General features: G+C 39.9%; 1 long non-coding RNA gene and 1 gene segment (V, D, J or C); one reads left to right on the top strand and one right to left on the bottom strand.

Annotated features, from left to right (window-relative positions):
• Positions 1-15,261, top strand: part of LOC139077740 (uncharacterized) — a 28,542-nt gene extending 13,281 nt beyond the window's left edge. Inside the window, exons 2-3 of the long non-coding RNA XR_011530203.1 lie at positions 14,977-15,044; positions 15,147-15,261. This is a non-coding gene — a long non-coding RNA (uncharacterized lncRNA). The remainder of the gene's footprint in view (positions 1-14,976; positions 15,045-15,146) is intronic.
• The window catches only part of LOC103543748 (T cell receptor alpha chain MC.7.G5-like), a 440,107-nt gene that overhangs the window by 357,003 nt on the left and 58,062 nt on the right, over positions 1-25,042 (bottom strand).

Raw genomic sequence — 25,042 nt, 5'->3', positions numbered from 1 at the left:
CTTTGCATTTCTGATGATTTATTTGTACATTAACTAGGCTCTTTTAAACTTTTTTACTATGGAAAATTCAAATATCTACAAAAGAAGAGAGAATAGTGTACTGAAATAACATTTACCCATCATCCAGCTTCCACAATTATCAGCTCTTAGCCAATCTTGTTAATTGACACCCCCACCACCCTAAATCTCTGCACCCCCCCCCCCCCAAATCCTGATTAGTTTGAAGCAAATCCCAGACATCATGGTGTTGTGTACTTTATTCAGGAGACTCATAACGTCAGGTTCTTTTAGTCTGTGTGTGTGTGTGTATGTGTGTTGTTAGTGACTGATGATAAGCAATGACTAGATCTATTGTTTGGTGGAGAGTTGGCTTGCAAAATGATATTTTAATTATATCGTTTCTACTTCATTTATTAGCTGAAATATTTCCATAAAGATAATTTATTCCTTTTCAATCATTTGGTTACTCTCTGAGGTTAAGTGTAGGATTCCTTCCATTTATCAGTTTTCAGGATAATGAACTGGTTCCCCTGTAGGGTGACCACCATCCCTTTTGCCTGAGATGGAGGGTTTCCCAGGACCTGAGGCTTTCAGTGCTGAAACCTGGATGGTCCCAGGCAAATCCCCAGGCAAATCAGGACAAATCTCCAAAAGTCACTGAGGAGAATTCTTTTATGAACCCAGGGATTTAAAGATACTTGGTGTGTTTCAATCTATTAGATTCACTATCTTGTTGATGTGGGAATTGTCCCATCCGTACTCAGTGGAAATCTTTTCAGGTTGGCTCTTGAGTCCTTTCAACATGGCCTTGTCATCTTTGATAGCTTCCTAGTTGTCTGGTATGACCAGATATTCTAGGCTCATTCGTACATTTCCTCCCCTAGAAATGGAATCAGACATTTATGATTGATGATAGTCATGGTTTTTCCTTTCTAGTCCTAATGTTATTCTTATTCTACTGTACTTGTTAAGACCTTTAGTGCAATGTAGAATAGAAAGGATAATATTGGAAGTCTTTGTTTTTTCAAGTTTTTAAAGAAATGCTTTTAAAATTTTACTTTAAAAACAAATTCCAAGATTCCCTTTGTCAGGTTAAGGAAGTTGCCTTTTCTTCTTCATTTGCAAAGAGATTTTAATCATAAATACATGTTAAACTTGACCAAATCACTTTTCGGCATTTAGTGAGAGAATTGAGCTGTGTACTCATGTGGTGTGTTGCACTCATATTAACCCTTCCTCATACCCTGGGATAAATCCTAGTTGATCACGGCATATCAGTATTAACTTCTAATATTCAATGCTAGTATGATAATACTTTTAGGAGCTGTCCTGCTTTTTATAAGTAATATTGGTCTGTAATTTTCATTTTTCATCTATTTTTGTTTGTTTTTGTCATTATCCTCTTGGTCTCATAAAATGTGTTAAATAGCTTTCCTGTTTTTTTTATTCTCAGGACTTAGGTATGGTTTGTATAACATGGAAATTGTTGGTCTTGGGTTTGATGTAACTTGCCTGTAAAACTGTATGTATGTACAGAGTTTTAAATTTCTTGAATTTATATGTGAATTCAAAATTTTTAATTTTTCTTGTCAGTTTTACTAGATTATAATTTTTAGAAAGTTTTACATTTTGTCCAAGTTTCAAATTTATTTGTGTGAATTTGTTCCTTGCATTTTCTTGTAATTATTTAAATTTTTGCTGTGCCTATAGTTATTATCTTCTTTGACACAATAGTTTTTGTCTTCTTTTTTTGACAAATCTCATGAAAGATTTGTCCATTTTCTAATTTTTTTCAAAGGACCATTTAAAATTGATCCTTTCCATTGCTTCTTTGTCCTATTAATTTAACTCTTATTCTTACTATTCTCTTACTTCTACTTTTGTTGTTTACTCTTACTCTCTTTTAAAACTTTTTGATTGAATGTTTAGCCCATTATGTTTAGTTTTTTATTTTGAATATAAAGATTTAGTGTATGTGATTTAAAAACTAATAATAATACTTTTTTATTGAGGTATAATTGACATAAACATTATGACAGTTTCAGAAAAAATTGTTAACAGAGTAAATCTTAAAAGTTCTCCTTACAAGAAGAAACATTTTGTAACTGTGTATGGTGACTTATTAACTAGACTTATTGTGGTGATCATTTCACAATATTTAAAAATATCAAATCATTATGTTTAATATATTTTTAAGGCTATAAAATTTTATCTGAGTACTATTTTAGGTTCATCTCATAAGTATTAAAATGTTGACCTTTTATTATTGCTCATTTGTAAATATTTTAGCAATTCTATTATGATCTCCTCTGTAGTTAATGAATTATTTGAGTGCATTTCTTTGTATTTGAAGTTGGCTTTTTATTAATAGTGTCTAACTTTGTTCATTGAGGTAAAAGAACATGAACTGTATGATATTGATTCTTTAGTAATTGTTGAGATTTGCTTGTGGTCAATTTTTGATTATTTCTTTAAGGTAAATTTCTAGATGTAGAATTGTCAAGTGAAATAATTTTATATATATTAACAAATTACCCTCTAAAATGATTGTACAAATGGATATTTCCATAGCATTACTCTAAGAGTTTTTGTTTCATAACATCTTTAGATCCACCAGAGAGTCTAATGCTTAAAAATTGTTTAACAATTTGTAGAGAAAAACATATTTCCTTGTAATTTTAATGTGCATTTGTTTATCACTGAGGTTACATTCTTTTCACATATTTATTGTTATTTTTTATTTTTTGGTGAGGAAGATTGGCCCTGAGCCAACATCTGTTGCCGATCTTTCTCTACTTTATGTAGGATGCTGTCACAACATGGCTTGAGGAGCCCTGCTAGGTCCTTGCACAGGATCCAAACCTGCAAACCCCGAGCTGCTGAAGCAGAGTGCATGAACTTAACCACTACACTACAGGGCTGGCCCCTTTATTGTTATTTTTATTTCTTAATTTGGAAATTATTTGTTCATACTCATGCTATTTCTAATTTCTTTGTAGTAATACTATATTTTTTAAGGATATTAAACGATTTGTTTATAAAAGCTCATTGTCTGAGTTCACTATTGACTCTTAACAAGATAGGTAGGCAGGTGAATTTTTATTATGACTGTTCTGAGCTCCTTGAACTAACCATGTACCTGGGCCCTCCCAACCCCAGAACTCACCATTACCCTGATATACCTTTACATGTAAACCACAGAACTTCTGCGGCCTTTATCTAGCTTTTTGTTCTGAGAAACATTTCAGAAGAGCTTGAGATCCTGGCTGCTGTAATTGTCATTCCAGAAGAGACAAGGATGACATGAGTACCAATGGGTGCTTGTAAAGTTTAGGCTGACCTGTTCAGAAAAATGAGAAAACTTCTTCTACCCAAGTCATTCTTCTGAGAGGAGTTTGTTATAAAGGTTGAATTTGTTATAAAGAGAATTCTATCCAAAGAAACGATAATGAAATGGGGAGGTACTCAGAATGAAGGGGTTCATAAGCCTGGAGTTGGGTATAAAGCAGGGGTTGGGAAATTTGCAGTCGTAGGAGAAGAAAACAGTTGGTCACAGAATTTCCTAAAGTTCAGGAGGATTTTAAAGATGATCTGCCTTCAGTGACCTCAATATTCTTCAGGTTTCTAATTCTCAGGCCTATCATTTTCTGTCCCAAATTTGGGCCTCTCACCAGTCCCCAGGGAGTGTCAGCGTGGTCTCATTGTTCTCAGTCATGTTAAAGGACAGAATTGCCCCCTGGAGGCCAGACAGAGGAGCAGCCTCCTTACAATGTTCTAGGACAGCGATTCTCAGACTGCCTGCACATTCGAATAAATTGGGAGCTTTAAAAAAAAGTGCTGATTCCTGAGCCCTAGACCAATGTGGGGACATGTTCCCGCATCACTATATGAAAGTTTACACTTAAGCAAAAAATAAGATAGAAATGAAACCTGCTGCTCTGCAATAAATCTAAACGTGAACAGAAAGAGAATGACTAATAGCAGGAAGATGAATTAAAGAAGATGCTGGGAGAGGGAAAAAGGAGACACTTTATCTGTAGGTTTCCCAGTCTGGGAGGGAACCGCTTTTACAAAATCTAACGAGACTTGAAATTTGAGTATGGCAAATTTTTGGTGTATATTTATGATGTTTTCATGAAGGTGCTCATTTTTGTACATATAAGTTGACTGTTAATTACCCAAGTTTGGCCTCCTAATTCTCAAACCTTTACTTTTCACTCAGCTTTCCCTGGGCTCTGAATGACTGTAGTGTTACTGGGGTCAACAAATCTGGGCTACCAACTAAACCTCATCAAGGGCTTGGCATCTGTGCCAAGACTAGCATTTTCAGAGTTGTACTCCCAAGTCAACAATAATTGACATTTTATCTTTTGGAATCATAGAATCACCAAATATTAGAATTGAAAGGCTTTTTGAGGCTACCCAGCCTAACTTCCTTAAAAACATGAAGAAAGCCATCAGAACATTTTAGTTTGGCAGACAATCAAGCATAAAGGATAGCTACCATATACTGTATCTTCTCTATAACTATTACCTGGTCCACTCATACTCTGTACTGATGGAGTACAGAAACTCTAAAAGTTTCAGCCTGCACTACGTAAGAACTCTTCCTGTTTCTAGTGGTATGTAAATGCAATATTTTCCTTTCACTGCCTCTATCTAAAAGAGGTAAAGCACTGATAATGGTTCCTATCCACTTTCTCTAAGTTGTTTCTGGCAGTTTCTGTTTCTGGATTTAGAAATATGGTGCACGTAGAACAGTTGGGAACAGGTGGAGAGAGGAGAAAAACAGACCTCAGATCACCTCTCAGTTCAGGGTTCATCAGCCAGTCTTTAAGTTTATGAAGTGACATTCTAGATGGTTCAGGCTTCCAGAGATAAACCCTGGGGCATCAAGGAAGGGATGGGAAGTTTTTTCTAAATACAGCACTATCTGTATTATGCTAAGGGGAGATGCCTCTTAGATTCTGGTATTAGGTTTCTGACAGTGTTGCTTTTCAGTGTTTTTGTCAGTCTTCATGACTTTCTGCATTTTCTTGTGTCAGTAAGGAGAAAATTTTTTTAAAAAATTGCCAGCTGCTGCTCTTTGTCATATGGATTTTTCCAGCAAGGCTGCTAACTTCATCAAGCCCGCAAGGAGAGTCTCTGGAGCATGGTTTCCTGACAGAAACTAGTGAGAACAGAAACTAGTGGCTTAACTGTTTCCTGACAGAAACAGTGAGAACAGAAACACAATGCAGTCGTAGGAGAAGAAAACAGTTGGTTTTCTAACTTGTGTTGTGTTAAGCCACTAGTTTCTGGTAATTTGTTAAGTAGCAATCGAAAATCAACACAGATCTTGGCACTTGGAAGTGGGTGCTTCTGTAAAAAAAATATCTAAGGGGGCCTGAGGGGCTGACCTCGTGGCCAAGTGGTTATGTTCATGCACTCCACTTTGGTGGCCCAGGGTCTCACCACTTTGGATCCTGGGAGTGGACATGGCACCACTCATCAGGCCAGGCTGAGGCAGCATCCCACATAGCACAACTAGAAGGACCTACAACTAGAATAAACAACTATGTACTGGGGGTGCTTTGGGGAGAAGAAGAAGAAGGAAATAAAAGATTAGCAACAGATATTAGCTAAGGTGCCAATCTTTAAAATAAAATAAAATAAAAGAGGCTGAAAGAATTTTGAGGAACATGATAGAAAAAAGCCTAAATTACCTTAAACAAACTGTTAGTAGAAATATGGACTTTAAGGACACTGCTGATGAAGACTCAAAAAGAAATAAGGAACACCTTATTGGGAACTGGAGAAAGGGGAATGCTTTTTAGGTAGAGGTAGAAAACATTGTGAAATTGTCTCCTGCAGTTATGTGGCAGTTCTGTGGAAGTTATGCTGAACTTGGTTGTAGAGTTGAAGAGGTTTCTAAGCAAAGTGTGAAGGTGCCACTGGGTTTCTTCTTGCTGCTTATAATGAAATGCAAAAGAGCAATAAATTAAGGAAAGATCTGTGGGTGTGGCTTTTCTCTAAGCGGGTGAACTTCATTGAAATCCACAGGAGACCCACGAAGTTCTTGAGAAAATGATTTCAGCAGAAACATTGCCAGCTTGGACTGAAAGGGACAGAGAGTAAAAAATAAAAGGAGGCTGTCAGACCCCTAAAATTATATCAGCAGGAAGCAGACTGATAAAACTACTCAACTGCAAACATGTGCTACCTTTCATGAAAGAGGAAGGATGACTCAGAGAGTGGAACTAAAAGCCAAGAAGGCACAGTCGAGACTTATTTCCAGGCCTTAAAATCTAAATCAAGGAATTCCCCAGTGTTTGCTCAGCTAGAATTCACTGACTCCTTTTATCTTTTGTTTCCTCCCTTTTTGAACCAGATTGTCTATAGCTGTTATTCGATGTCTTTCCCAGTTATGTCTACTCCAATATTGTATGGGGTTTTGGGGGCAGATCACTCGTCTCTTTAGTTTCACAGGTTGACAGATGGAGAGAAATTGTGCCCCAGGAGTTGTACTTAACAGATTACACCCAGGAGCTTCATTTGAAACTGTTCATGATTTAGACAATGAGATTTTCACTATGTGCTGATGCTCTATGGGATGACACTCTTGAGAGCTTTGTGGTATGTGTGTGTGTGAAGGTATTTCACAAGTGAGAATGAATCATTGGGGCCAGATGGTAGACTGTGATAGACAAATGCCTGCCTCCTATTGTCCTTATCCCATTGTCCTCTCCTGAGTGTGGGAGGGAACTATGACTTGCTTCTAATCAATACAATATGCAAAAGTGATGGGCTGTCACTCTGTTATTATGTTACATTAGAGAAGACTCCATCTTAGCAGACCAGAATGAGAGATTCTCCTTGCTGGCTTGATGATGTAAGCAGTCATGTTGAGCAAGACCATGTGGCAAAGGACCTGCAGGAGACCTCTAGGAACAGTGGGCACCCTCTAGGAAATAAGGGTGGCCTCTAGGTGACAGCTGGCAAACAGCTGGGATCCTCAGTCATATAGCTTCAAGAAAATGAATCTGCCAACAACCTGAATGAGCATGGAAGTGGATTCTTCCATAGTCAAGCTTTCAGATGAAAAATGCAGCCCAGCCAACACCTTGATTACAGCCTTGTGACACCCTGAGCAGGGGACCCAGCTAAGCTGTGCCCAGACACCTGATCCATGGAAAGTGTGAAATAATAAATGTGTATTGTTTTCAGCCACTAAGTTTGTGGTAATTTGCTGCTCAGCGATAGAGAGCTAGTACAGCGTGTGTCATTTATTTTAAGAATTTAAAGGATATGTAACTGTGTATATGTCCCATACCAGCCAAAATGGGACCTATTGGTTGACCATTGGTTAGAAGAAGTATTCCCTTGTAGTTTTTTGAAGAGGTTACAACAGGGATTGCTGATCAGGCACAATTTTAAACTGCAATTTTCTAATGGGAAGTGTCTGAGTAGGGGAAGAATATGACCACCCATGTGAACACAAAGATTAAGTAATAATTTTTTATGACAGGCAAGTGTAGCAGGAGAGACGAGAGCTCTGGTTTTTGACCTGTTTGTAGGTGAGGGATCCTTTTGAACAACTGATCACAATTATGAGCCCATTCCCTCTCATATACATGAAACAAGTTGCGCAAAATGTGGGGTGAAGGATTCTAGAGCTCTTGAAATTACATGGGTTCTATATTAGGAGCTCCCAAACTAAAGGCATGCAGAGAGTTAGGTGGCTTCTATAGTCATCTTCATGAAAAGTAATAAGAGCTGAATTAGGTTACTGAAGGATGTGAATAGTCAGGAGAGTGTTTATGTACAACTGGGAAATTTATGGTTGAATCTGGAGGCAAGGGAGGGAGGAGAATCAGCTATGACATGAAGATTTCATTTTTGTTTTCTGGAAGAATAATGGTGTCATTAATTGAAACACTGTATAAACACAGAATAACAGAAAGATGTGGAGAAACCATAAGTAAATCTCTTAGCATTTCTAGATACTAGACTCAGGGATGATTTAAAGATTCTTTCTCATTTAGTGGCTGCAGTAACTCCAGGGCCTCTGAGCTTTCAGTCAATAAAACTGGGAGTTCGTTTATCTCTCTGTGAATGGCCCTAAGGGAGGACTGTCTCTGAGAAGAGAATGGCCCTCTCCTTACCTATTATGGACATAAATTCCCCCTCCCCCCCCCCACCATTCCTATGTAGAAACCCTAACTTCCAATATGACTGCATTTGGAGATAGAGTCTTTAAAGAGATAATTAATGTTAAACGAGGTCTTAAGGGTGGGGTCCTAATCCAATAGACCTTGTGTCCTTATAAGAAGAGCAAAAGATACCAACATTGTGTATACACAGAGCAAAGGCCATGAAACAACACAGCAAGAAAGCTGCAGTCTGCAAGCCAAGGAGAGAGGCCTCAGGAGAAACCAAATCTGCTGACACCTTGATCTTGGACTTCCAGCCTCCAGAACTGGGAAAAATAAATTTCTGTTGTGTTTCAGCCACCCAGTCTGTGATATTTTGTTGTGGCAGCCCTAGCTGACTAAGACACCACCCATTTAGGGAAGCCCAAACTTAGGGCCCTCTTCAGTTTCCCAGGTTTTATGTTCAGTTTCCATGTGTTCCTGAAGTCCTCTGAGTATAAGAATTTATCTGAGACAGAGATTGATGAGGATCAAGGCTGCCCCAGGGAGAAGCCCAAGGCGTCCTGCCCTACATACTGATCTATATCATCCTCTGGGAAGCATAGGACGTCCTGACTTAATCCCATCTGATTCCTATCCAAAGTTATAGGACCACCCAATAGCCAGACCCCACCTGCACTGATACCACTTTAACAACTTTTTTTCATGATCTGTCCTCTGTCTTGTAAAGAAATAACTCACATGCTTATGCCTTATAAATTCAGCTCTAACCCTCAACACTTTGCAGCTCTTACTGCCCATGGGTCCTGTCCCCATGCCTGCAGCTCGTACTGCCCATGGGTCCTGTCCCCATGCTGCTCCATGATGTTCTCTGAATAAAGGAGCACTACTGCCAGACCTTGAGAGTCCAAGAAATCGTTCTTTCGACTCTTTAACTCACCCAGCCCGCATCAGAGATCACAGACGGTGGGTCCTCTTTTTTGGCATTGGGGGAGACTGCGGTACTCAGAGTCTGGAAGATTCTGTACAGCACATCTATTTTAGGAAATATCTATCATCTATATGAAACTGAAAAAATCTCTGTCCATGTTTCCTTGATCCTGCTCACCTGTTTTCTGGTGACTGTGCCTTTTAACCCACTTTGTTCAATATAAGGATATAAGAGGAATAGGTATCATGCTTGTTACAATTTAAGATATTTTAAGAGGCTTAAATGATAGCAGCATTTTGCACCTCTAACTTCATGGTATTTTATGATTGAAGGATTTTTTTTTTCATCCCACAGTGAAGATGTGCTGGAAGACCAGCTATCTCTGGGGAGGGCAACACCTTTGAAAGGAACAAGGCAGCCCCTTTTCTCTGCTCCTGTAATGCCCCATCCATATCTTCTTCTTGATACATTTTATTATAATTTTATTTTTGTGCCTGACGTGTCAAGAAGTTTGTGAGTTCCTTGAGGGAAAGGACTATGCCTTTTTCAAGTTTATATCACTGCCGCTGACCATAGTATTTGTCACATGGTAGAGGTTCAATAAAGGTGTTTTGAGTGAATGGTTGAAAGGTTCTCTTAGCTCAATATTGTCTCCTATCCTCAAAGGTAGTGCCAATGCATAAAAATTCCCATTACAGAGGCCCCTATTAGAGATTCCTAGTAACACTTCCAATTAAATGTTCTCAGAGGAGGCTGTGGTAATTTTGCTGAGAAAGTGTTGATGAAAGTAACAGCTGCTAGAAAATGGTGCTTCCTAGGAGCCACTATTGCATTAGTGCAACTCATTCCTCCTGCAGTGCTCTTTTTTTCTGGAATAGTCCTCATGCTCTGGATCTGCATTGTAGCTCAGTTGCACTCTTAGAACACCCTTTATTCAGCAACTGATGATAGAGATATTTTAGCATGGATGTGGTATCACACAGATTTCCAAAGAATTTCCTAGAAGCTTGACAAGTTGCATAAGAAAAACAAGATTACTTAACTTCATATCATCTCACACTATATCAGTTACTGTCCCCAGATTGTACTTCCATTGACCATCCAGGAATTTTATTAAAAATTCCCAGGAAAGGTTAGAGAAAATGACCTGGAATTTTTGGATTTACACTCTGAAGGTCCATAAGAGCTTTGCTTAAAAAGTGTTGATTTTAGATGGAGATGCTGTCCCTTGTGTTGGAGTTCTAACCCTAGGAACACAATGATGAGCTATGGAGGTGAACAGAAATTTAAAACCTGGTTGGTCATGAGAGATTCAACTGCTAACTAGTGATCTGCTCGTATGTATCCTGATCTCTGGCCAGTTAGCACAGCTCTCTAGAGTACCTAAAAATAACCTTGATGTTCATGAAAATAAACTAACTGTGCTTTATTCTGCAGAGAGCACAACTGTCCCAGACAGACACTGTGAAAATGAACGTCATTTTATCTCAGGGAGAGTGAAACTGGAGGTGTGGTGGATTGGAGCCATTCCCTGTGGAGTAGCATCTACAAGTTGTGCAGGGGTCACCTTTTGTGGACCATGTGATTGATGTGTTTATAGCCTCTGTTGGGTGGAACCTCATTTCCCCATGTTTTGTGTTTCCAAGCAGTAGAATGTTCGTTAGTCTAACAATTCTGACTTCTCTCCACCCCGTCACTCACTTCTCCCAGAGGAGGAAAAACCATCTCCTGATCAGCCTATTGAAATTGAGCTATGCAATTTCTCTCAGCCTGCTGTTTATTGCTTTCATGACACTTGTCCTAAGTTGCATACATGTTGTTTATGTATCTGTTTCTCCTCTCTCTCTCATTAGACTATTAGGAACCTGTAGTTGGGTATACTTTTTCCTTTGCATTATATTTTTGGGATTTAACATGGTGCCTGAAACCTATCCACAAATAAATGTATCTAGAGCAACATGATTGCTATAAGGTTTTAGAGTTGGCAAGGGTGAGAGAGATTGCCTTCAGGTAGGTGTGAATCCAGGGTAGGGTTTCCATCCAAAAAAACGGAGAGTAGAGAGTCTTTGAGGCAAATGGAATGGCCTGAGTAAGAGAGTGGAAGTGGGAAAGCACACTGTGTTTTCAGGGAAAGCACAGTTTCAAGAGGATCCTGGGATGGTTCTGAGCAGGAGAAGGGCAGTTGGGAAGACTGGTCTAGTCGCACTGGGCAGGATGGGTTAGACTAAGGAGGCAGAGTCTTAGGGTGTGTGTGAGGGGCCCGGGGGTCTGCAATAAAACCAGCTGTGGGAACAGCTGTCTTAACTGCTTGTCCTGGCCATGAAGTCTGAAATGTTCCATCTGCCCCATGTAGCCAGTGTGTACAGCTAGAGGAGTTGGCTTGGTTTCTGAGTTCTACTGGGAGACAAAGCTCAGATGGCAGGCTATTTTTAAAGTGATTTCCTTTGTTTTGAGCAAATAATATTATTTTTATCTGATGCCCAATTACCTCAGGTACTGGATTCAGGAAAGCGAATGCTTCTGAGCAGGAAGTCTGGACACCATTACTCTTTCTATTTTCTGAGAGAAAATAGAGACATTTTAGAGACAAACAGAAAAACATTCCCAGGGGTGGCAATGTTTTTCCAAAAATAATCAGCAGTTTCCTTCCCAAACCCCAGAGGACCAACCACCAGCAGTTCCTATTTCCCAGCATCTTCCTGAGTGTGGGTGTGGGTGTCTCTAGGCTTCTGCGGCCTGGGGTGTTTTTTGCTGGCTCCTGTGTTTAGGGTTGGTTTTTGCCATCATTCTGCTCTCTGGGCCCTCTCTGAAGAGAGAGCATAGTGATACAGATCCCTGGCTATAATTGTGAGTTGATGAGGCTAATGAATTTAGCCTCTCCATAGAAGCTCACTGAATAGCATCCATTTGTAGAGTAATCGTTCTAATTATGCAGAACAATGAAATACATCGTCTCGGGTGGGCCCCATGGCCGAGTGGTTAAGTTTCATGCTCTACTTCGGTGGCCTGGGGTTCGTCAGTTTGGATCCCGGGTATGGACCTGCACACTGCTCATCAAGCCATACTGTGGTGGCATCCCACATTGAGGAACTAGAATGACCTACATCTAGGACATACAACTATGCACTGTGGCTTTGGGGAAAGAAAGAAAGAAAAAAAAAAGCGGAAGATTGGTAATAGATGTTAGCTCATTAGCTCAGGGCCAATCTTAACAAAAAATGAGATACATCTTCCTCCACTAGAGGCTATTTATAACCCTTGAATACTAATCAATAACACAGATACTGATCTTTCAGACTAGAATCATAGCTCCTCACTCCTGGAATTGATGGACCTCAGAATCTTGCTGGAACCTACAGAAAAGGGAAGAGAAAGGAGGTCGTTTCCTAATGGGCTTCCTAGGGGATGATCAGGAACTCCAGGTGTCAGGGACCTTAGTTCTATTTCCCATGCTGCCCTCTGAATCACCCTGCAATAAGTTCTGATCCCAACTACTTGGAATTATGCCAAACTTCACAGAGCAAGGGTGCAGTTATCTGCAAGACTGCTTCGCTTCAGACGCCAATTGAAAGTTCAGAGGTCCCCAGGCCACCCTCACTTTTGACTGGTTGGCTATAAATTTGGGGGGTCTCACACCCCTTCAAGTTTAATAGTTCAATAGAATGACTCATAGAATTCAGAAAGTGTTACACTTATGATTAGTTTTATTATATTAAAAGGATATGAATCAGAATCAGCCAAAGGGAGAGATGCATAGGGTGATGTAGGGCAGGAAGACAATTTCTCTACCCTCTAGGTCCTTCTGGCTGGTCTAATATTCTTAAATTGACATGAGACAGAATAACAGGAGAAAATCAAACAAAGCTTTATAACATGAACAAGTGGGAGAAACCCAGGAAATCTGAGTAACTCAGCCAGAATGGCCAAAGTTGCCACCTTAAATACTGTCTTCAGCTAAACACAAAGGAGGATGTTTGGAGCTTCAGAGGGGAGGAAGGCAATTCACATGGAAATGGAAAAGTGAATGTTTGGTAAAGAGAATTTTGATAAGAATGTGCTTGGCAAGAACCCTCACAGTCTATTGAGATCCAGAGTTATCTATGGTAATGGCCTGTCCTGGGAACAGGCCTTCTATCTTAAATTCTTTTAGGCAGTTAGGGGGAAGGTCAAAGTTTTTTCAGAGCTTTTTGTCTTTAACCAAAGAGACACATTTTGGGATGGCCAATTCTGATGCCACACGGTGACATGTGGGACAGTGCTTAATGTGAAACTTCTGGTCATCCTCTCCCTGTGGAGATGTGGGAGGTGTTTTCTTCTCCTGGCCATGATATGTGACCATATGCACAGAGTATTGCTAACCAAGGAAGCTCACTTGAACCTCTAGGGATCAGAGGTTCAGAGTTTTTATTGGGGCTTGATCACACATACTGCTAATGTGGCTGACCTTTAGCTGCCAGCCCCTCCATGAGGTTCTGGGTAGTACTTTTAGTCTCTGGTTCCTCTGGAGGTTGAAACTCACATGACATGTTCCAAAGACCCCATCATAAATCACATTAGTAGGCTGACAGTGGCCCAAACCCTCAGGCAAACAAAGACTCACCTGTCAGACAGGACATTCCAGGGGCCTAGAGATCATCACTGAGTAGCTGAGGGTAAAGGCAAGACCTGTCTCTGGGAAAGTTAGTTTTTCACTATAAAGACCCCAAACCACTGGCAGATATAACCTCCTCCATTCCCAAGGCTGTGGAGCCTGGGAGGCGACAAAGTCCCATGTTGGGACCCTCCCTGACTAGGAAGATGAACACTATCACAGTCCAGACTACGGCAAGCAGGCTGGGCCTCCACTCTTAAAAGGCCTCCCCTCTGCCTTGGATCCCAGTGGGTCACATGCAGAGTCCCTGAAACTATTTGGCACTACTGCCCCAGAACAGGAAGTGGGGTTTCTGGGAGGACCAGCTAACAGCACATCTTTCGAAACCTCTTCCTGTTGACCTTGTTTCCTTGCTTCCTCCTTTATCCCTTCAGGTCTGTTTCTAAAATGACAGTCGCATGTTCTCCAGATCAAGGCTTAATTGTGTTGCAGGACAGCTGAGAACTAAGATTCATTCATTCAATAAGTACTTTTGGACCGCCCACTATGTGCAGATATTGTGCTAAGTGCTAGAGAAAATCAAAGTAAGAGAAATATGGTCACTGGTCTCACACAGCTTACATCTGGTATGGTAGGTAGAGAGCAACATAAGAGGATCTTCACCAGAAAAGGCTTCCCAGAAAAAGTAAAATCTAGGTAAAGATCTGATGGATGATTATGAGTAAATGGTGTGCGTATCTTAGTGGGGGTCAGGGAGTGGCAGGATGCTGGTTGAGAGAGAAAGTACCAGGCAAAGGAAATAAATGTGAGAAGGGTCAGAGGTGATTTGTGGGCTCTGCCCACACCCTGAATGCCTGATCCTTTCTGACAAAGATCTTCCTGGAGGAGGCCCTTGAGGAGTGACCTGGCTCTTTCCTCACAGGCTGACTTAGTGCCTCTTTCTGTTTCTAGATATGGGTGTCACTCCACCATCATTAATTTATTGTCCTGCATGCTGGCCCCAAGCTTGCACCCACTCTGACTAATATTTTACCTGTATAAACTCTTCTTCTTTTCTCCCATTTAAAGGTTCTTCCATGGAGGCTTTCAGAAGAACTATAGACAATAGAAATATGCCCACTCCTTTAGGGTACTATTATTGGTATCATAAATGGTGCACCTATTTTATTTAGCAAGTCTCATGATTGAAAATCATTTCCTTGTTGGCTGAATTATTTCCTTATTATCTCATATGTGTTTTATTTCATCAACAAAAATGAAAGCTCAGTACAACCAGGAACCTTATTCCACAACCCCATTTCACCATTTTTTTTTTTTTACAGGGATAGAAAACCGTTAAAAGTGTTTCAAAGATGTTTCTCGAATATGGGATTTTTCACCACTCTGCAAGGTGAGAAAGGTGGAGGTGAGAAAGAGGAAAAACCAGGCAGTATTAGACTATTTCACATCTCCTTCATACTCAACTAATAATCTCACTTCTCATTTCACTAAGAAAATAGAAGCAATCAGAGTGCAGCTTCATCTTCTCACTCCAAATCTGACAACACTACTGCATCTGTATCCATGTTCTCTGCCCTTTCATCTGTCTAATGGATGAACCCTCCCTGCTCATCTGAAGGTCAGCTCCTGTATTCAGGTACCGGACCCCACCACCTTTGCCAACTAAAGGGCTTCATAATGTTAGATTCTCTGCTCTGCATTATCAATTTCTGTCTCTCTGCCAGTTCACTCCAGTGAATATATATAAGTATTCCATACTATCATCTATGCTGTCTCATACCCCTGAGAAAATGTCTCTTGCTTGACAGTTTTTAACTCAGTATCACTGGGAGGTAAGAAAATGTGGATTTTCTTGTGTTTTCTCACTGATTTCTCTGCTATGCCCCTCTCTTCCCTCTTCCAGGATTCTTTAAAATATTCACAGTATGTTTTTTTTTCTGACTTCAGAGGAATGGATATTCATTACATATAATGGGAAAATAGAGAATATATGAAGAAAATAAAAATCACCTTTTAAATCAAACATGCAGAGATAAGCTTTGTTAACAACTTGGTGAATTAGCTTTATATATGTACATTTACAAAATTGTAACGATGTGGTTTATTTGGTTTTATTTATTGTATTTTTTCCCTTAACAGCAAGAGTATTTTCAGATCATTAGTGTGGTTTTAATGGCTGCATTCGTACAGAAATGGCCATTATTTATTTAACCATTCTACTACTGGTGGACATTTATATTTTCCCCAATTTTTGATATAATAGAAGTGTACAATGAAATACGTCTGTGTAGTTATTTATGCACATGTATGATTATTTCCTATGAATTAAATTTGTAGGAACAGAATTAATGGGGCAAGCACTTAACTCTCTCTCTCTTTCTCTCTTTCTTCCTGTAGTAGCAAAGCTCAGAATCCAAAGTGCATGTTCTTTCCACTGCTGGACCTTTGTGTCTTCAACTGCAAGCCTTCAGGTGTTCCAGAGCACTCCTCAGATCTTCACATTGGCAATGGCCATTATAAATTTTCTTTAAAAGCAAAATCTCTAAATTACAAAAATGATTCAAGCTGGCTGTTGCGATCGTATAAACCAGAGATGGGTAAAGGAAAAGGCTGATCTCTTCTGTTCCTCTGCTTCCTCTCCCACACTCCCCTCTCTTTTGCCAGGCTCACCCTCCTGAGGAACCAGGGACATGTCCATACATGCCTTACTATAAGCTTTTATATGTATAGGTTTTATTTTGTTTTGCTCTTGTAGAAAATTAAATCTTACTATAAGCAATATTTTTCATCTTTTTTTCTCCAATATATGATAAACATCCTTCTAGGCCAGTGCACAAAGTTATAATATGTTCTTTCTAGTGTTAGTATAATAATCATGATATTCTAGATTACTTGCTATTTCTGGGTCAGCAATTTTAGTGGGACTCAACTGGGTATTTCTTCTGGTCTTGGTTAGACTCCCTCACACATCTGAGGTCCAGTGTGATCAGCTGCAGGTCAACTTTGTTGATCTTAGCTGGGCTCTCTCACATGTCCAGGGCCTCAGCTGGGTCTGGGCTGACTTGGCTCTGGTCTGCGTGGTCTCTCATCCTCTAGGAGGCTAGCCTGGGCTTATCCACGTAGTAAAAGCAGAGGTCTCAAGAGAGCAGGTAGGAGAGTGCAAGGTCTCATGAGGTGTAAGCTCAGAACTTGCACACTGTCATTTCTGCCACATTCTGTTGGCCAAAGCAAATCACAAAGTCAGCTCAGATTCAGAGGATGGGGACATAGAGTCTACCGCTTCATGGAAGAGCTGCAAAGTTACAAAGTGCATGGATTCAGGGAGGCACATGCGATTGTGCCCATTTTTGCATTCTATCACATATGGATGTTCCATGATTTGGCCCACCAGTCTTGATGAGCATTCAAGTTATTAATATTAATCTTCTTAAGGGCTTTAGTAAATATTGCCACATTCGCATTTAAAAAGTTTGCACTAGCTTACATGTTGATCAGCAGTGTATGACAGTGTTTCACCAATCTCCGTTATTCCACGAAGGACCTTTCTCCCCCAAACCCTATCAATTTATTATACAAATATGCTATATCTTGTTATTTTATTTGCTATTTTGATAATTATTTGTGAGATTGAATTTATTTTCAAATGCTTATTAGCCATTTTAATTTTTTCTTTTGTGAACTGCCTTTTCATAACATTTGTCCACTTTTCTATTGACGTGTTAAATTTTCTGTATTTTTTTAGGACATAAACCAATCTATTATAAAAGAACAAGAACTTAGATTATTCTAGAGGCAAACAGCCCAATTTTGTTTATTATCTAGAGTGGACAGAAGCTGAGTCTTTCTTAGACAGTACCCTAGTTCCTTCAGTAAAATTATGCTCAGGTCATATCAAGAAAAAATTCTGGCAGAACTCCGCCCTACATTCTCCTTGCCAAGAAGACTTTTCTTCATTTTCATGTATAACATTATATCAATGTTCTTATTTTTTTTGTTGTTTTTAAGAAGTATAAACTTGTAAAACCTTAAAAAACAATGGAAAAGTTTAAAAATGCTAAGGAGCAAAACCAAGGCACTTCATCTGTTTATGAAATTTGAGGGAAATAGATTCAATTCAATTAGTTTATCAAGAATCATCTATAAGCAAGAGACAGCGTTAGATGCTGCTGGTTTTGAAATATGAATCAGACAAAGTTACTGCTATCAAAAATTTAGAGTCTAGAACAGCTCTTGTGTTGTTGAGGAACTATAAGGATTCTGAGAATCCATATGTGCACCAGGCATGGTCTACGGATTGAATAGACATCAACCACAGCAGTGATTATAGCTAATCTTAACTGAGTGCTTTCACTGTGTCAGGTACTCTGACAAGTTTGTTTTATATATACTCGTCCTTCTAGGTTAAAAATATACATGGATGTATTGTGATTAGTAAAAAACCAATGAACAACTTTATTTAAAAGTGTTACTGTATTCATAATACTACTTTTCAATCAGAGGATATTAAAAATCTATTACCATCTCCAAAATTTTCGCCTTTAAAAAGGAGGTCTCCATGTTTAAAAAAGGTTGACACCCACCCACCAAGAGATGTGACAGAACATCTCTGACTGAAGATTGACACAAGATTAAAAGCAGGATGTGTCATCAACCGCACGATAAGGTTCAGAAATTCAGCTGTTTGAATATCAATCTTAATCTCAGTTTCTGAGCTGTAATCTGAATCTATCTCATGGTCCTCACTTTTTGTGCCCATTTTGAGTTCCCAGGCCTGGTGAGAGGAGTGGGGCTCCTGTTGGGAGACCATGGATCTTCTCTGGAGACGGCTTGTGGGGTAGCTGGCTGCTCACTCAGTTTGTGTGGGTTCTTCTGGACATTTATTTTCAGGGTTTAGTGAGAGATGGGTAGGAGTCAGGAGCCAAGCCAAATGTGAGCATGAGGAAGAAGGAACACACCTGGGCGTCTGCTAACCGCTTAGTCCCAAAGGCCTGGTCCTCGGCATTGGTCCTCCATCTTTTTCTCCTCCCCTATTTACTTGCCACAAACTTAGGACTCCAGGCCACAGGAAACTGATCAAGGAGACCCAGGCCTGGGAACTCCTAATCCCTTGGTCCTGAGCCACATCCTCCACATTTCCTCATCCTGGTGGACTCAGAGTTTAGGAAAAGGACACATTACATTGTTCCACACAGTTAAAGACAAGAAGGGAACGGTGTTGATTTTTATTCATCATCGCTATCATACTCTTAGAGTATTATGAGTTACTTGTTGAAGGCATGATAAATATGAAAAACTTTAGAAAAGTATCCTGGTGTAACTATTGAAAATGAAAAAAGACATTTTTTCCCCTCCTTTATGGGTTTGAAGTGCTTTTGAAGTTGAGGAAATACTGAATAAATCTGAAAGTGAGATGACTGCTGTCAGCTGAAGATATTGTTGTCATTTCAAATAGAGATATTGCATTGCGATTTAAGGTAAATCTCTCGGAATCATTTTATTGTTTTAAAATTCATTTTTACACTGAGGAATGCCTTTAGCTATGTTCCCAAATTTAGGAGAATCTGCACAGTCCTTTTATACTGGTTGAATAAATTAGACCTAGATCAGCAATGCTGCATTTAGCTATTTACTAGTCACAAGGTTGGTGAGTCAGAACAGCTTCCCATGGTAAACACAGTTTACAATCACAATAATCAGTGTTTTCTAGCAAACATCTAACACGCCAGGTTTCTGTAACAAACATTCTTAGGTAATAGCTCTTGGAATCATTAGGATACAATTTTCAATGTTATAGGAAAGCTCTTTGCTTTTATGCCAGGCACTGGCATTTCTATGAGGTACCTATTATTTACTATGCCAATTTTTCAAAAAGACTGAAGTGTGGAAAAGTGGAGTAATTTGTTCAAGGTCACAGAGCTAAAATACGAAGGATCTGAATGCGCACAGCCTGTATCTGGAGCCTATGCTTTTTGCCTCTGCCCTGTACTGTTACTTCGTTTCATTAAACAAAGGCTTATTGTTAGCTTAGTGCTTTTCAGTTTCAGACGTCCTTGTGTCAATAACTCCCTAAAATTTCTCTCCAATTTCTTTCACAGAAATGGTATTTAGTTTTAACTTGACTTTTAATTGTGGCCAAATCAAACATGTTTTGGGTTCATAAAAACTCAGTTCCACAATGAGCTGCTGGGAGAAAATATTCATCTGTTCACTGAGCCTTTGTTTCAAAACTTCACGAATGTGTGCAGCCTGGGTCTTTTCAACACTTCACTAAAGCGCAAGTCAGTGTGATAAGATCAACAAGCAGCTTACATTTTAGTAGAACAATAGAGAATTTTTAAAAAGACTCCATTTTTCTGTTAAGCCATTCTGTGCTTGTGCTTGGTGACACCTGCTGATGGATGACCTCCTGCCGGCGTGGCCAATTCAATGAGAGGACCAACACAGAAGTCTACAAATGATGTGGGAACCGGGGGCGTCTGTTCTCTTTTTGAAGTGATGAAGTCTTTGGGTTAGATTTATGATGTTTTTTATTGCCAACAATGGCTGCTATGAGATTTCTAAGAAGGTGGGGAACGAATGAATGTTAGGCCTTGAAAGTCAATTGTTCAGAATTTCTGAAACATGTGCTGGTCAATGGGTTTGCTGTCAAAACAGAAAAGATTGATAGAGAAGAGGACATTTCTTTAGAGAGCAGCATGCCATCCTCTGCCTTTGAGTGCCCTTAAGGGAGACCAATTTGCAAGGCTGGTATTTACTCTTACATTTCACTTAGTTGTGGCATTTGCATAGTAATGTTTTCAGTTTAACTTGGGATGTTATTTTAAATCCCGTACATGCTGCATATAAAAGTGTCCAAGTGAATTATCTTATGTGTCTACTGTTTCTCAATGTTTGTTTATGTGCCTTTTGAAATAGCTGTTTCCCAGTCACTGCCTTCATTAGAATAAACTGTCAGCAGGGTCCCCCAACAGGAATATGACTTCCTCTGGTGCCTCTAGTATCAAGTTCCTGTATTACACCAAATTCCATACTAACCCAAGCTATTTCTTTTAGTGAGTAACCAGATTAGTGATTTTCAGTTGTGATGTTTCGATTTCCTGGTCTTAGAAAGAGCACATCACCCTTGGTAGGCCCGAGAGGGTTATGTAATACACAGGAAAGCCATTTGTGATTTGTGTAGGAGCAGAGAAGACTCTGAATATGGCTGATCCGGTGAATAGAGATGTAGAAGGTAAACATTTTGCAATTTACTCAGATGTACAAACCAAGACAGCTTTATTTTCTATAACAACTTAATTTCGAACTCCAATAACCATTTTGCCTGGAATCCAAAAACTTACTTTAATATAGGATTTTCTCAGTTAAAGCATGACTTTTTAAGTCAATTCAAGATTTTCTCCACCAGTTCAGGTTTCCCCCTCCCCCTCCTTGGGATGACATCTAAGTTCTAGAGGGCTTCAATGGTGTCCTGGCATTGTTTGGCGGCACCTGGCCTGTGCTGGCCCCTGTTGGGATCCTGTGCTTTGGGTCTGGTCTGCAGGATTACTGTTTCTGTGTCCACATGTCTGAGTCCCTGTAAATTTCTGGTTGTTGACTTGCATATTCTATGTTCTTTTTATCAAAAAACTGAGAGCCCTCCAGGTTCACCAAGGCTCTCCCAGTTGATTCCTCAGTTTTCGTGTGCATGTGAAAATTCGTCTGCTCTAACATCAGTCTGACAGAACAGGGCTGTCTTGAGCTCTCCAGGCCCATTGGCAATGCTGCACAGCTATCTCTGCCCTGGTGGAAATTTGCAAGAGCATTGTCGCCTGGCTTTCTGACAGAATTGTTAGTAAGTCCCCTAATCTTAGATTCCTCCAAACCTCTCTGGGCTCCAATATTGTCCCTCTCACCCCATTGGTGGGAGAGGGTATGGAGGTGGGGCGCAGAGGTCTTCTTCAACATCTTACTTTTGTCTCCATTGCCCCTGGGAATTCCCACAGACCAAGAAATTTACATTAAATCTAGGGCTGCATAATTGGTCTTTGTATCAATCTATATTCTCAGAGATCTTGTTTTTTTCTGCTTTTTCTCCCCAAATCCCCCCAGTATATGGTTGTATATATATATTTTTTAGTTGTGGTCCTCAGAGATCTTTTTTAAGGCATAGATTTTTCTAAAACTCAAAAGTTATAACCCAAACTCAAAACCTTTTTCTTTCATTCTACTGTTTCTAGAGGAAGTTTCCTAATTTTATTTTGAAGCTTGAAAGCAAAGGTTTTATTTATTCTTTTTTCTTTTGTGTTCATTGTGTCCTTCCTCCTCCAGTAAAAGAAGTCAGGACTTCTTGCCTGACATAACAAGGGTTGAAGGGTGAAGGGAAAGTATCAGAAATAAATACATATCAGCTCATATAAAAATGTTACTTTCTCGGGCTGGCCTGGTGGTGCAGCGGTTAAGTTTGCATGTTCTGTTTCAGCATCCCGGGTTCCCTGGTTCTGATCCCTGGTGCGGACATCGCACTGCTTGGCAAGCCATGCTGTGGCAGGCGTCCCACGTAAAGCAGAGAGCTTTAGATGGGCACGGATGTTAGCTCAGGGCCAGTCTTCCTCAGCAAAAAGAGGAGGATTGGCAGCAGATGTTAGCTCACGGCTAATCTTCCTCAAAAAAAAAAAAAAAGTTACTTCCTCAAAAAGACAAATAGAATTGGGGATGAAGATAACTGGTTTGCTAACACTTTTCTATAAGACCAGAGAAAATTAGGTGATCACCTTCCGAGAAGTCATATGGGGCACTGTTAAGAGCATGAACTGTGGAGTCAGAGGGTCTGGATTCAGATCCTGGGAGTGTGTGACCTAGGGCAAATTATTTAACCTCCTTGTGGCTCAGTTTCTATAAACTGGGCTAATAACTGGCTTGTTATGAGAATTAAATGAGTTAATATACATAGAACACTTAGAACAGAAACTGTTCAACAGCAAGCACTTAATAAATACTGTTATTATTGGATGTTGCCAACCCATGTGTTGAAAACATTTAAAAGTGATAATCTCACATATACATGTGTTCCAAACAACACATGTAGTCATCAAAATTGAGACATTTAGTTCCCTTTCTAGTTGTTTTGCTCATGTTATCTATTTTTAATTGTTTTTTTCATTCTCTCGATATAATTGATTAGCTGCTTAGGCATCACACAGATAAAACTTATTTTATCCATATGGAATTGCTCAACACAAAATGTAGCTACCTAGAAGTTGGCCAAACTGTGAGGTTAAGGGCATAGTCCTCCCGACTGCCCAGTCTACCCCAAACTTCTGACTCCAATCGCAGGGAGTTAGGAATGAACTACAAAGTTAAAGGGAAGAGTCTGCACAACACTATCTTCACTTCTGACAACTGCAAGTTTAGGGGTTTCCCCAAACCACCCTTAGTTTCAGTATTTGCTAGAAAGACTCACAGAACTCTTTGAAACCTATTATAATCATGGCTTCTATGATTACAAGAAAAATACATTTAAATTAGTCAACGTAAGAGATGCATAGGACAGTCTGGGAGGGTTTCAGTCTCGAAGCTTCCATTGTCCTCAGGAATGGGGTACCCTCTCAGCATTGATGTGATTGATGTGTGACAATACTCACAAGGCATTGCCAACCCAGGAAGCTCACCTAAGCTTTGGTGTCCAGAGGTTTTATTGGGGCTTCATTATGGAGGCATCATTGATTGATTGTCCACTTGGTTACACTCAGTCTCAGGGTTCATTGATGTCATGTAACCCAAAGCCCCCACCATAAATGATATGGTTGGTCTTTCTGGCATGGCCAACTTCCCACCCTAAGGCTATTAGTTGTGGCCAGCCCCATGCTGAGTCATCTTGTTAGCAGAAATCGTCAGGTGTGGTCCAAGGGGCCCGTCATCCATAACAAAGACACTCCTATGATTCAGGAGATTCCAAAGATTTAGAGGTTACCTCCCAGGAACTGAGTGGGAAAAAGGCCTGTCTTTGGGCAAGGCTAAGTTCCTTACTATGCATGAGTAGAAGAGTAAGCAAATCACACTGTCAGTAATCCAAATTTTCCCATTGTCTCTCAGGGCCTGGCTCACTATGATCTCTCACATCAGCCTGGTTCAAGTTTGGAGATGATTAGTCTAACGTTATTTCTGTGTCCACTCTGCATACAAGCATGCTTTCTGCAGTTTTCCACACTGATGACTATCTTGTTGTGAATTCTCTGTAAAGTCTTTATTTTTTTTGTCTTCAATCATATTGAGCTACAGCCCCACTCCCAGAAGCCCTGGTTCATGTACTTCCAATCCTCTTCAGGCAGTATTTGAGTTAATGTGTCACTGGGTGTAAACACACTTAAGGAACAGTTCAGCACAGAGTGAGATAGACGCCTGGTTGTTCAGATTCATTCATTCGTCAACTATTTATCTCATTCCTTTGTGCCAGGCACTATTCTCTACACAGGGCATTCAATATGGCTTAGAGGGTAATGGGAAGGGAAGATATTTATTATACAGATAACCACACAGAAATACATAGAAATTGTGATAAGGCCTACAAAGTAAAAACTGTTTTACTGTTTCAAAGAAATTACAGCATTCTTTGAAACAACATAGCAGAGGGAACAAATTTAGATTGAGAGGCAAGAAAGTGCTCATTGAGGAAGTGACATTTAATCCAAGATTTAAAAAATGGATAAGGACTGGCCAAGGGACTGTAAACTCTGATTTGATAAGAGCTGGTAAGAATGGCTTCACATAAGCTCTAAATTTAGTCTTTGAACTGCCTGCCAACTCCCACCAAATGAGGAAAATCTTCCTTAATCGAACTTAAAATTCAAAGGTCCTTTGTATCTAAGGGCCTAACTGGCTCTGGGGATTAAAAATGAGACAAAATTCAGTTTGTCTCATTTCCACATCTGTAGCAATTGAAGGCCCTTTTTTATTCTTCGGGAGGTTGTTGCCTGTGGAGTCTGGCTTCTGAGAGCCACTGTGCTTTCATTCCATGATACGTCTTGGTCCAGTCATCAAAATCGACTCTGTTCTTTTGCACACTCACGGTTTTGCTAGGCAAAGGAAACATAAATCATGGTGAAACATTGCAAACTATTCCTTGTTAAAATGAGCCAAGCGTGCTGCAATGAAAAGTTTCAGCAGCTCTAACACCCAGCTTAAAGTGTATTGGAATGAAAGCCATGGTGGGCCTTAGACTAAACGTTGTCAGATGTCTGTGTGATAAATGACAGGAAAGAAAGAGTAATTGGCTTTATATTTAAAAAGACAGGGATCTGGGGAGAGATATTAGATGACTCACAGACTCATTAGACAGGCTGGAGAAACAGACTCTGGGCCTGACTTCAAGGAACAATGACCAGAGCCACTCATGCAACTGTCCTGGTATGG

Source organism: Equus przewalskii, chromosome 1, assembly GCF_037783145.1.
Source record: "Equus przewalskii isolate Varuska chromosome 1, EquPr2, whole genome shotgun sequence".
Classification (NCBI taxonomy): domain Eukaryota; kingdom Metazoa; phylum Chordata; class Mammalia; order Perissodactyla; family Equidae; genus Equus; species Equus przewalskii.
The sequence above is the reverse complement of the archived record's forward strand: the minus strand, read 5'-3'. Positions and strand labels throughout refer to the sequence as shown.